This window comes from Nicotiana tabacum, chromosome 10 (genome assembly GCF_000715075.1).
Source record: "Nicotiana tabacum cultivar K326 chromosome 10, ASM71507v2, whole genome shotgun sequence".
NCBI classification, from domain to species: Eukaryota; Viridiplantae; Streptophyta; class Magnoliopsida; order Solanales; family Solanaceae; genus Nicotiana; species Nicotiana tabacum.
In genome coordinates, this window is record NC_134089.1 from 80,369,721 (window position 1) to 80,383,004 (window position 13,284).

The following is a 13,284-nucleotide window of genomic DNA, read 5'->3' on the forward strand; positions in this document are numbered from 1 at the left end:
TTAACGGAGGTTCAAGCCTCAATATTTGTCCATTGGACACTCTGAAAAGATTGGGCAATTTCATGAAATATGGGAAGGAAGCATGAATCTGAAAGCTTTCGATAGGTCAAAAAGGGCCACGATCGGGGAGATTAACCTGTGCTTGCAGATGGGGCCAACTTGGTTCAACGTTGAGTTTTAGGTGCTCGACATAACGACCTCATAAAATCTTCTGTTAGGCCGACCATTGATCCATGCCGCTGGGGCTGTGGCATCCACACTACATCAAGTCGTGAAATTCGAATGGAATCGTCAGGAAGTGATCATTCATGGAGATGGGAGTAACCCCATCTACACCAGTCAAACCATCCCGGTTATTGGAAATATAAGAAAGCTAGGAGGGGAAACCTATCATCACATTGAACGTGTCAATGCCGTCGAGAAAGACAAATGGTGGAGCAGTAAAATAGAAAGCATACCGGCATGGTCTGGGTATGAACTCGGGAAAGGACTCGAGAAGAATCTCCAGGGTATCACTAAATCGATATGGTTGAAGGGTTATGGTACTAACTTTGGGCTCAAATATCAGTACACATGGCAAGAGTATAACGATTGGTCGCCACCATGGCAATGACCGTACTATTCTCTTGAACAACCAGTGCCACGTCTAGATCAAGCCTTCCACCAAGCTGATACAATATGGGGAACTGCAGAAGAGGAAATGTTAGTTGGGCTGAAGAATCTGTTCTTGGAGGACGAACACATGGATTGCATTGCAATAATTGAGGAGGAGGTGGAAGAAGGACTCACCATTCAGGTTGTGGAGAAAGGAGTTGTTCTTAGGAACTAGACCGCCACACCATTCAGGGCCCGGCAAGTCCCTGGGTAGCTTGGCAGATTCTATTTCTATAGCCATTGTTGGGCATTTAAAATTTTTAGTAACTTTGTTTTAAAGACTTGCTTGTTTCAAAATAAATGCTCGATTCATCAAGCTGTATTTGTCTGGATGTTGTTTAATTTTAATCAAGTGCATTTGCTCTTTATTATTCATTACTATTTTCTACACTTTCTCTTTCTACAACATTATTATTACTTTTCCTGATGAACCGGTGTCTGTGACATGTAATGAGGTAATGCAACATGGTGTCGCACCTCCTTTTTACCGCGCCCGCTGGGGCGCGTAGGGAGTTTTCTCCAATTAAAGGATAGTCGAAACGGGATTTGTTTATTTGTTTCAGAGTCGCCACCTGGGAATTTTAAGGCGTCCCAAGTCACCGATTTTAATCCCTGAATCGAGGAGAATATGACTCTGTTTGTTATTCTGCGAACCAGAAATTCTGAGTAAGGAATTCTGTTAATTCGGGAGAAGGTGTTAGGCATTCCCAAATTCCGTGGTTCTAGCACGGTCGCCTAACCATTTTTATATTTGGCTTAATTATCTTGATTTACTAACTTTTTCTTGTTACCTGATTTTATTACCGCTTTGTTTAGATTGTTTACAATTATATAAACGAATCACGCGTACGTATATTTGTATTATATACCTTTTATAATTGTAGAGAATCGTGCCACGCATACGTGTACACAAAAAGATTGATAGTATTTTTTATATTTTTTATTAAAAAAAAAACCATACGTTCAAAATTAAAAAGAAAATTAAGAACATCGTCGCCCTTGTATGATTAAACAATGAACTGTACATCTCGGGTTTTTAGGAAATTAATTTGCTATTTTCCGAAAAATTCCTTTTATTAAATATTCGCTCGAAGTTGCGCGAACGCATAATCCGAATTGCTTTTAGAAATATAATCAGGTTACGCGAACGTATCCCTAGTCACAAAAATATTCTTGATGGTAGTATAAATTTGTTTACAAATTGTTTATTACATCCATATTATTTTATATGAAAATCATGAGAAATCCTTATTTGAGATACCCTTAAATTCTTTGAAAAGAATTCACAATTTATTAAGTGTTGACCGCTAATTATATTTTCGCGTGTGAATTATATTCCTCCGAGCCATTCAAATTTTAAGAGTAAAAATAAACGTATGATTAATACTACCATTTTTCTTGTAAATATAATATATGTATATTCAAAATGTGAATGGCGTATAAAACTAAAAAAATCGATTCATGCAAAGAAGTGATATTTTTTAAGAATTTTCATCGTTCTATTTGTAACGAATGCTATTTTTACACTCTTAAAATTGTTACACATTATAAATCCAATCTCCTTCTACATTGCTTGTTCCTAATCCGATAGACATAATTATTTTGATTAATTCTGCTTATGAATGAGTTTGGGATATACATAATCAAACCAATTCGATTCTCAATCTATGTGAACTATTGCTAAACACTAATTTTCGCATTGTATAAATTCCTAGGCCATATGTTATTAAGAAAGAGAACAAATCTACCTGTTGACTTAATAAGATGATATTACATTATTCACCATAAGATGATATTACATATAACATTATTCACCATATTTCAACATTGTGAACATAACGGCGGATTGTACTAATGCATCTTTCAACTATTGATTATAAGCATAACCATTATTATGCCATATATGAACAAAATAAAACTAACATCATTTGATCTACAACTAAATCGGATGGTTAAAAAAAATAGGCTAGCGATATAGTTTTTGCCATTTCCATACTATTCTTTACTTAACTAACAATGCCACAAGACTTAATTAATGGCCAACTTTATGCCATATTTCCTATTTTTTTGATAATTCAATCAAAACTATACATAATGAAATTCTGAAATATATAACACTATTACAACACTTATACAAACTTCAAATGGGAATGATTAACTATAGACATTATGTCAAACATACTACCATGTTAAATAACTAAACCAAAACTGAAATTTAAACTAATAGATTAAAACGAGTAAAGACATAATTATAATCCCAAACTTCATTTTTTCTTCCAATGTTCTTTTCACAACATGAATCTTAAAATATGTACCTGGAAATGAGGGCAGAAGGGGTAAATTTCAGCAGTAGCAGCAGTAACAAAATCAGCAGAATACCAGTATTTCCACAGATTTGAGCAACAAAAATAGGACCCGAGGAACCCAGATATACAGGAACAAAGCTTCTTAAAGAATTTCAGATTTTAAAACCAAGCAGTATCAACAAACAGACCCGGGCAGATTCCAGAAAAACAATGTTTCAGATTTCCCTTTCCCTTTTTTATTATCTGTCTCAGACTCTATGTGTATATGAGTGTGCTTTTTTTTCTGTTTCTTTTTTCTATTTTTCTTCTTCCTTTTCAGATTTCTGTTTCTGCTTTTGTGTGTTTTTTCCTCTCTTAACTTCTATCCAGATTTTCTCTCTGTGTATATATATTTCTGTATGTATTAAAATCTCAGTCCCCTTTCTCTCAAAAACAGATCCTGTATTTATACAGGTCTGCCCCTTTCCTTTTAGTGCTGCCTGGACCCCCTTCTTCTTTTAAAAACCAGAAAACCCCATTAAAATCTGCTTTTACCACTTTAAATCCCATTAAGTGATCTTTTCCTGATTTTCAGCATTCCCATTACCTTTTGTTTCCCATTATTACATTAAATTATATCCATTACACTCCACTATCAACACACTACTATTATCAAATTACTCTCACTGTTTTATTCCTCAAATACCCCTGAAATCCTACTGTAATTACTGTTCTTAATACAAACTCAGAACAGATTCTACACTCTGTTCAAACAGCTATAACCAATCCTATTAACATTATCTAATCAAATCTTAACACAATTGTATTTAATAGACCCTTGTAAACTTGAATTCAAACCTAACATCACATTAATATTACACTGAATTCAGCATAAAAATTCAAACTGAACTTCAACATTTAACTAAAATCAAACAAAAACAGGAGCATTGTCAATATACTGACAATGCCCTGAAACTTAATGTTCAAAAATCAACACACACACAGCATTCATTTGACAGACTCATTGAGCTATAAGGATGATTTAATTGACGAGTATTAATCAACTGACTATTTATAACATTTGTCAAAAAATATAAACAGATTATTTCAATCATCATTTTCAAAAATGGGGATCCATAATATAACTAATCGACGAATTTAATCGAGTCGATTACACATATTGTAAACAATCACAACAAATAGAAACAATGCCACAATTCTGATCAAATAAACAGGTATGAGACAGAATCATAGAATCAAATGAAACAAATATGAAAAATTACACAGACAACTAAAATAGGCAACAATATACACGTAGGAAACAAAAAGAAATAGGAAAAATACCTCTGAATCTTTAAATTTACACGGACTCAGACTCAACTTGGATTCGGACCTTTTTTGAGGCTGAACAGACTTTATTCGAAGTATTCTCAATTGAGAATACCTCGATTAAAGTCTCTTAGACCTCAATCCCTCACTTGAATTGGAAAAATTCCATGACTGGATATTTTTAGGGTTTCAGATTTTTTTGATTTCAAATCCGAACATTTCTAGGTATATTCGAGTCAAACCAATGGTGTTCTAGGCACGAGGGGGGTCAGGTGGATAACTGGTGTGAGTTTGAGGTAGGTTGGGATAGGGTCAGGTTTCACTCGAATCTTCAAATGAAGATTCGAGCAGTTCCAGGAGGATTCGAACCATGCTATTAACAGATCCGTAGTGAGGGTAGTTAGGGGAAGCTGTGGTGTTAATTTTGAGGCCATTGGAGAAGATAAGGTTTTCAGGCCAACCTTCGATTTAAGATTCGAAGGGTTGGGGACTGATTCGAAGGAAACTGACACTAGATCCGTAAAGAGGGGGTTGTGAGGAGTCGAGGGTGTTAAGGTGGGGTTGTTTGGACTACCGGAACCGCCGTGAGGCGATTTCCGGTAAGCGGTGTACGGTGGTAAATGGCGGAGTTCATCAGACCTCTTGAAAGAGATGATGAACAGGACACAGGGGTGGGGTATTTGGTTTGGGGGGCTGGGGTGTGGATTGGAGTTATATACGAGTGGGGTGGATTGATCTCATCCGTTGGATCAATTAAGATGCACGGTTAAGATCAATTCACTTAACCAAACGATGTCGTTTGGTTTAAGTTGGGGGAAAGGGGTCAGCCCGGGGGTGATATGGATCGGGTTTGGATGAGTTCCTGAGGCCGTTGGATCAAGATAGATGAACGGTTCAGATCTGATAGCTTAAAACGCCGTCGTTTCATTTAAGCAATGGCTGAACTGGACCGTTTGATTGAAACGAATCAAAGGCCCAGATTTGAAGTGCCCATACGGCGTCGTTTGGATTTGGTTGTATGCATACTGGACTTGGCCGGGTATTTTGATTGGGCTGTGGGAAATTGGTTTTGTTTGGGCCTGGATTTCAGTCCAGGTCCGATTTTTATTTTTATAACTTATTTTATATTTCCTAATTTTAATCTTAATTATAAAAATTCTAATTAAAATTATAAAAACAAAGTTAACCTTACAAAATATTAATTATTATTTTTTATCAACTATTTAACACATAGACAAAACGTTAATCACACAGTGAAACATTAAAACTAGAACAAACGCATATTTTTGTGATTTTATTTAAATTATCTTTTAAATGCCTAATTAAATCCTATATATGCATGCGACATGTATTTTTATTTTGTTTTCGTTTAATTATAACAAAACAAACATTTACGGACAAAGCACAAATAATTAACAAATGTCACACCAATTCTAAAAATTGCACACTAAGAGAATTTTGTTTTATCTTTTGATTTATTTTAGAGTATTTTTCGTAAGGCAAAAATCACGTGCTCACAGCTGCCCCTCTTTGTGCGGAAACATGAAGAGTTTTCGTGCAAAGATAAAGTGAGAGGATACGATCGATTTTTTGCCCGTTTGAATACTCCGTGGGAAGCATTTTTTGAAAGATTTGACCGAACCTCTGTTTCAAAGGTTTCCTACATATCCTTGGCTATAAAGGAATCAGGTCAATGTAGTTCGGGAAGTTTCGGTAGCTGGGACTACCATGAAGCTGTGGTTTCACTGTTACTGTTGTGCTGCTTTTACTGCTTGCTGACCTCCTTATTACACCTTGCTTCAAAGGTAAAACAAAAGCTAAACTAGACTATGGTATATGAATTACAGAATCTTATCTAGATCATGCCCTTGCGTTTCTTGTTGTCTTGATGTCTTGGTGACTTTTGGGCATCTTTTGCTTCTGACTTGTTCTGCATTTCCTTTCATTGTGCTTCGTATTTCCTTTATTTGTTTGGGACTCTTGTTGTTTCTTGCTGGGGATTTGGTTGGACTCCTCTGCTTTATTGACTTTACATGTGCTCCTTTCTCTCATGGGCGGACTTTTGACTTCATCCGTAATGTCAAACTACATTGCCATTCTGTTCTTCAGGTGGGCGTCTGATTGCCTTTTCGATTCTTCATCCTCATTCTCCAGGTGGACGCCTGATTTCTTCTTAAATTTTTCATCCTCATTCTCCATGTGGACGCCTGATTTCTTCTTCATTCTTTCATCCTCATTCTCCAGGTGGATGCCTGATTTCTTTTTAATTCTTCATCCTCATTCTCCAGGTGGACGCCTGACTTCTTTTTTATCTCTCATCCTCATTCTCCAGGTGGACGCCTGATTTCTTCTTTATCTCTTCATCCTCATTCTCCAGGTGGACGCCTGATTTCTTCTTCAATTTTTCATCCTCATTCTCCAGGTGGACGCCTGACTTCTTCTTAAATTCTTCATCCTCATTCTCCAGGTGGACGCCTGATTTCTTCTTAAATTTTTCATCCTCATTCTCCATGTGGACGCCTGATTTCTTCTTCATTCTTTCATCCTCATTCTCCAGGTGGATGCCTGATTTCTTTTTAATTCTTCATCCTCATTCTCCAGGTGGACGCCTGACTTCTTTTTTATCTCTCATCCTCATTCTCCAGGTGGACGCCTGATTTCTTCTTTATCTCTTCATCCTCATTCTCCAGGTGGACGCCTGATTTCTTCTTCAATTTTTCATCCTCATTCTCCAGGTGGACGCCTGACTTCTTCTTAAATTCTTCATCCTCATTCTCCAGGTGGACGCCTGATTTCTCCTTTAATTCTTCATCCTCATTCTCCAGGTGGATGCCTGATTTCTTTTTAATTCTTCATCCTCATTCTCCAGGTGGACGCCTGACTTCTTTTTTATCTCTCATCCTCATTCTCCAGGTGGACGCCTGATTTCTTCTTTATCTCTTCATCCTCATTCTCCAGGTAGACGCCTGATTTCTTCTTAAATTTTTCATCCTCATTCTCCAGGTGGACACCTGACTTCTTCTTAAATTTTTCATCCTCATTCTCCAGGTGGACGCCTGATTTCTTCTTCAATTCTTCATCCTCATTCTCCAGGTGGACGCCTGATTTCTTCTTCAATTCTTTATCCTCATTCTCCAGGTGGACGCCTGATTTCTTTTTCAATTCTTCACCGGGTGTTTCTTGACACAAATGTTGTTTTTTCCCCTGTTTCAAGTCAAAGAAAACTTCGTTAGTTTAAAACAGGGTGGTTAATTGGGGCATTCTTGCCGATGGTGGGGCTTCTCTTCGTCTTGTTTTATTGCCTTGGAATGGTTGAAAAGACTGTTCTATCCTTGTAATTGATCCTTAACTATAGGATCCCCAATTGTATGTTTTCCTTCAAACCTTTTTAACCGTAATCATATGTCTCTCCTGACATTGCTGATCCACTTTTGATTCCACTTTTCTTACACCCATATCTTATTATTTTTTATTACCTCCTGCCCATCATGACCGTATTTTTGTCCTATGCAACCTTGAATTTTGGTAGTATGCCTTGACATTCCTTCTTATTTGTTTGGAATAAAACTCATCTCAAAAGCTTTTAGAAGAGTAAGATTATTAGTGACGAAAACATGACGATTTCGACAATCTAAAATGAAAAGAAAAATCCAAATTTGGATGCTTGCTGGAGAAGGAATAAAGGACTTATCTGATTGGAGTCACTGGCGCCAATGATCATGGTATGCATTTTGGATTAATCAACCCAGTCTTTTAATTAATCTCCTTTCAATTGTCTCATTTTGTTTTCCCAAAATTTCCATAACCCAACTTCATCTTTTCATTTTACAGACCTGTTTGACTTGCAATATCTTAAAGAGTTTTCACCGACAAACCTTCCTTATTTGTTCATTTCTTAATTCCTTTTCGCCTTATGGTGCCTGCGAAGGTTTTCACCAATAAGACTCTCTCATTTTACTTTCTCTCATCTTCCGTCGTCTTACGGTGCCCGTGTGGGTTTTCACCTATAAGACTCTCTCATTTTTACTTTCTTTTCTTGTTTGGACCAGAGTGTTATGAACCATCTTCATTTGCTTGACTCAGCATTTTTCTAAGATTGATCGAAAGGTATTTTTGGTATGTGGTTGGAAATGGAAAGGTATCAAAAAGTTAAATAGTTTTGATATGGGTTTAAAATTACAACTCTTGGAATCTTTTTCTTATTTCCAATACAATTCCTGCCCCAGTTTCTTGATTGGGGTCTCTTGATGTTTCTTTTTGTGCACATTATGCATATCGTGCACCCTATGACCGAGCCGTGAGGCGCCTACGTATCCTTCTTTGAGGAATCAGGTCAAACGTAGTTCACTACAATAATAGTGATTTTTTTTAAAATTATATTGTTCATATTTGATTTTCATTGATTCCAAGAGAGGGTAGGAAAGAAACAAATGTGGCTCAAAGGGGAAGCAAAGGGTATAGTGTTTGGATAGCAGAATAAATTGCCTTTGTCATTCCAATCTTCGAAATAATGCCGAATACAAACATTTAAAAAGTTATGCATAATATCTCTTTATCGCATCAGAATTGATAGCCATGTCTATGCATTTTCCTTCGATATCTGTTAAACATAGTGCACCATTCGATAATACTCTGGTCACAATGAATGGTCCTTGCCAATTCGGGGCAAATTTGCCTTTTGCCTCAACCTGATGTGGAAGAATACGTTTCAGCACATGCTGACCCACTTCAAACTTCCGGGGACGTACCTTTTTGTTGTATGCTCTTGCTATTCTTCTTTGATACAATTGGCTATGACACACTGCGGCCAATCGTTTTTCATCAATCAAATTTAACTGTTCCAGACGGGTTTTGACCCATTCATCATCATCAATCTTAGCTTCGGCGATGATCCGAAGGGAAGGAATTTAAACTTCTGCAGGAATTACTGCCTCAGTGCCATATACCAACAAATAAGGAGTTGCTCCTACTGAAGTGCGAACAGTAGTACGATATCCCAATAACGCAAATGGTAATTTTTCGTGCCATTGCCTTGAACCTTCTACCATTTTCCGAAGTATTTTCTTTATGTTTTTGTTGGCTGCTTCGACTGCTCCATTCGCCTTGGGCCGATATGGGGTAGAGTTGCGATGTGTAATCTTAAACTGTTGACATACTTCCTTCATTAAGTTACTGTTAAGATTAGCACCGTTATCTGTGATGATCACCTTTGGGATTCCGAATCGACATATGATATTTGAGTGGACAAAATCGACCACAGCTTTCTTGGTCACTGATTTGAATGTTCTGGCCTTAACCCATTTGGTAAAATAATCAATGGCTACCAGAATGAACCTGTGCCCATTGGATGCTGCCGGCTCAATTGGTCCAATCACATCCATGCCCCAAGCAACGAAGGGCCATGGTGCCAACATTGTATGCAACTCGGATGGTGGAGAATGAATCAAATCTCCGTGTACCTGGCATTGATGACACTTGCGCACAAAACTGATACAATCTCGCTCCATGGTAAGCCAATAATAACCAGCTCGGAGGATTTTCTTTGCCAACACATATCCACTCATGTGGGGTCCACAAACTCCCGAATATACTTCAGACATGACAGCCGTAGCTTGTCTGGCATCTATGCATCTTAATAATCCAAGATCTGGTGTTCTTTTATACAAAACTCCTCCGCTTAAGAAGAATCCATTTGCCAATCACCTAATGGTCCTCTTTTGATCTCTTGTGGCTTGTGCGGGATATATCCCCATTCTGATATACTCCTTGATGTCGTGGAACCATGGTTCACCATCAAATTCTTCTTCAACCATATTGCAATAAGCGTGCTGATCGTGGACTTGAATATGTAGTGGATCCACATAAGCTTTGTCTGGATGGTGCAACATTGATGCCAAGGTAGTCAATGCATCGGCAACCTCATTATGGATCCTTGGAATATGCCGGAACTCTACTGATTGAAACCGCTGACAAAGATCATGTAGACATTGTCGGTATGGTATGAGCTTCAAGTCTCGGGTTTCCCATTCTCCTTGAATTTGATGTACCAGAAGATCCGAATCTCCCATGACTAAGATTTCTTGGATACCCATGTCTGCGGCTAGCCTTAACCCCAAAATACAAGCTTCATATTCAGCCATATTATTGGTGCAATAAAATCGCAGTTGAGCCGTAACAGGATAATGATGCCCTATTTTAGAAATGATTACAGCTCCTATCCCGACTCCTTTCATGTTAGCGGCCCCATCAAAGAAAAGTTTTCAGCCAGGTTTTTCAATTTGCTCCATCTCATCGATATGCATTATTTCTTCATCGGGAAAATAGGTTTTCAACGGCTCGTACTCCTCGTCGACCGGGTTTTCAGCTAAATGATCAGCCAGTGCTTGGGCTTTCATTGCAGTTCGAGTCACATAGATGATGTCAAATTCTGTGAGCAATATTTGCCATTTTGCAAGTCTTCCCGTTGGCATAGGCTTTTGAAAAATATATTTCAACGGATCGAGACGCGAAATGAGGTAAGTAGTGTAGGACGACAAATAGTGTTTCAATTTTTGAGCTACCCAAGTCAGGGCGCAACATGTCTTCTCCAGATGAGTATACTTAACCTCATAAGCTGTGAATTTCTTGATAAGGTAGTAGATGACCTGTTCTTTTCTACCGGTGAGGTCATGTTGCCCCAATACACAACCAAATGAATTTTCCAAGACCGTCAAGTAAAGAATCAGAGGTCTTCCTGGCTCTGGCGGGACCAACACGGGTGGGTTCGACAGGTATCCTTTTATCTTATCAAACGCCTCTTGACACTCATTGGTCCATTTGATCGCAACATCCTTTTTCAACAATTTGAAAATAGGCTCACAGGTTGTCGTAAGCTGAGCAATAAACCTGCTGATATAATTCAACCTTCCCAACAAACTCATTACTTCAGTTTTGTTCCTTGGAGGTGGCAATTCTTGGATGGCTTTGATTTTTGACGGGTCTAGCTCGATGCCTCGCCGACTGACTATGAATCCCAGCAACTTTCCAGAGTGAACTCCAAATGCGCATTTGGCAGGGTTAAGCTTGAGGTTGTACCTGCGAAGTCTTAAGAAGAATTTCCTCAAATCCCCAACGTGGTTATCCTGATGCTTTGATTTTATGATCACATCGTCCACGTATACCTCAATCTCCTTGTGTATCATATCATGAAACACTATGGTCATTGCTCTCATGTAAGTTGCCCCGGCGTTTTTAAACCGAATGGAATTACCCGGTAGCAATAAGTTCCCCATAGTGTGATGAATGCCGTCTTTTCTGCATCTTCTTCATCCATTAGAATTTGATGATACCCGGCATAACAATCCATGAAAGATCCTATCTCATGCTTGGCGCAATTATCGATCAAAATATGGATATTGGGTAATGGGAAATTATCCTTTGGACTTGCTTTGTTGATATTGCGGTAGTCGACGCATACTCTAATTTTGACGTCTTTCTTTGGTACAGGAACGATATTAGCTAACCAAACCGGATATCGAGTGACTCGAATGACCTTTGCTTCCAACTGTTTGGTGATTTCTTCCTTAATTCTCACACTCATATCAGGCTTGAATTTTCTCAGCCTCTGCTTGACAGGAGGCACCATTGGATCGGTGGGCAATTTGTGAACCACTAAATCAGTGCTCAAGCCCGGCATGTCGTCATATGACCATGCAAAAACATCTTTGAATTCTATGAGTGCTTTAATTAACTCTTCTCGGATCCTTGGTTCGAGATGGACACTTATTTTAGTTTCCCGGATATTATTCATGTCCCCTATATTGATGTCCTCGGTATCACTCAGGTTACGTTTGGTCTTTTCTTCAAAGTGAATTAACTCTTTACTAATCTCTTCAAAAGCCTCATCTTCATCATATTCTGATTCATAATCACAATATATTTCTTGAATTATTATTTCGGAACCAGATTGATTTTTAAGACTGGGCTGAGGATTCCTCATGCATGCCATATCACTAGAGCCAGTGTAAAAAGAACTGTACAGAAAAAGAAAAGGAAAAGAAAACTATCAGGAATGATAATGAAAAAGGAAGTTGTATTTTATTGGATGATGAAAGATAACAAGGTTTGCACACTTCAAACAAACTGTAAGATAAGCATTGGGATTACAACCATGAGGTAACCCAACAAACTGAAGGAAAATCAAAAATAAACTACCAAGACTCCTTTCGAATGGGGAGAGGAGTGGCTTTCCAATTATTAAGCTTTGTTTCTGGCCCAACGAATTGAACTTCTGCGTTGCTACAACCTTCCTCGCTTTCCACCATATTCACATCGTCAAACAATTTCTCGAATCTTTCAATTAATTCCTCCTTAGGATTGACCAGTGATTTAGGAATTGTTGTTATCGGGTGATCTTTAGCACCGGTCTTGACAAAAGACTTTGATAGATGTGGGACTGGTTTTGGAAGAACCCATGCCTTTTGTTTCAGCTTTCTGGCCTTCCTCACGTCTGTGACAGTGGGTATGAATCCCAAACCAAATGTTCCCCAGTTCTCGGGGAGAAATACTGGTTGTATAATTCCTTGCAAAGATGAGCCCAGACCTTTGCCGGGTATAAAACCATTTTTTGACATTTCATAGGCTACCATGACTGATGCAGAGGTTATCTTTGGATTCGGAAGGTACTTCCCCTCTGGAATTTTCTCTACCAACACTGTATCGGACACTTGGTATACCCATGGTCCCTGGTCATTTTCTATTCCCTCGACTGGTGCAATGGCACTGCTGTGAGCATTTAAACTTTCTTCCCCATGCACAACTATTTCTTGATGATCCCATTCAAACTTGACTGTCTGGTGTAGTGTTGACGGGACTACTTTGGCAGCATGGATCCATGGTCGAACCAACAACAGATTATAAGAAACAGTTATGTTCAGTACTTGAAACTCCATCGTGAATTCAACTGGCCCTATTGTCAGTTCCAGCACTATGTCGCCAAATGAATCTCTGCTTCCACCGTCAAACCCTCGTACGCAAA